At 31.9% G+C, this 916-nt stretch overlaps 1 long non-coding RNA gene across 1 annotated transcript in view; it reads right to left on the bottom strand.

Annotated features, from left to right (window-relative positions):
- The window catches only part of LOC117179024, a 7,772-nt gene extending 7,118 nt beyond the window's left edge, over window positions 1–654 (bottom strand). The window contains exon 1 of the long non-coding RNA XR_004467847.1: window positions 565–654. This is a non-coding gene — a long non-coding RNA (uncharacterized LOC117179024). The remainder of the gene's footprint in view (window positions 1–564) is intronic.
- Between the last annotated feature and the right edge of the window lie 262 nt (window positions 655–916).

The raw sequence follows: 916 nt of genomic DNA, 5'->3' as shown, positions 1-916 counted from the left end.
TTTTGAAGGCGTCGGAACCAGGGCCTAACCTCAAAATTGAACTGCTCTGTTTTACTACAAAAATACCAGAATTACATCTTTATTAGATACTTAGAGCCTGCTCCTGTTTTCAATCAAGCTTGTATTTAGGATGAAAGATTGGCTTAGTTCAAAACTTGTTGTGCAAAACTATTTTTTTTGTATTCTAGCCCGAGCACACGAAAAAAATCGTCTTACACAAAAAGTATGTTGAAATTAGTCAGTCGTAGTAAGATTACAATGACGCCATTAAATTTTGAGGTTCGGGGCTGAAACCAACGCCCTTTAGTGATTGAACAATTAACTTCTTTGATCACCCATTTTTAGATGCACAATTCCAATTTTCATACCTTTTGATTGAATACTAATAATAATTATAATAATAAACTTTATTACTAAGAGCAAAACGCACAAAACTGTTTAGCTCAAAACGGTAGTAGGAAAGCGAGATATATTTTGGCTCAATATTATAATATTTTATATTTATATTCGGCAAATGCTGATAAAAGTATTCTTCAAGTTTTATGACAAAAGAAATTGCAGTACCGTTAGTCCAGCCTTATCCGACTCTCCAACGATTGGAATTTGCTATATAGAAGCTGTTGTCGTTTACGAGTTCCAGTTGGCGGGTAAATTGATCCGTCGGCCGACAGCAGGCGTCGTTCGTCATGTTTCGCAAAAGCATTGAGTCTTGTAGGGAAATTAATCATTTTTTAAAAACATGAACGATAACAATTATTTCAGTTCACGGTATTAAAGATAACCATTTTTTGACATGTAATTGATATTTGAAAAAATGTTAAATTCATTCAATTCTAAAAACAAAACGTTTTACAATTTAATAAATTAAAATATTTTTAAATATCAATTACACAGCAAAGAATTATTAGAATTGAAT

Source organism: Belonocnema kinseyi, chromosome 8, assembly GCF_010883055.1.
Source record: "Belonocnema kinseyi isolate 2016_QV_RU_SX_M_011 chromosome 8, B_treatae_v1, whole genome shotgun sequence".
Taxonomy (NCBI): Eukaryota; Metazoa; Arthropoda; class Insecta; order Hymenoptera; family Cynipidae; genus Belonocnema; species Belonocnema kinseyi.
The sequence above is the reverse complement of the archived record's forward strand: the minus strand, read 5'-3'. Positions and strand labels throughout refer to the sequence as shown.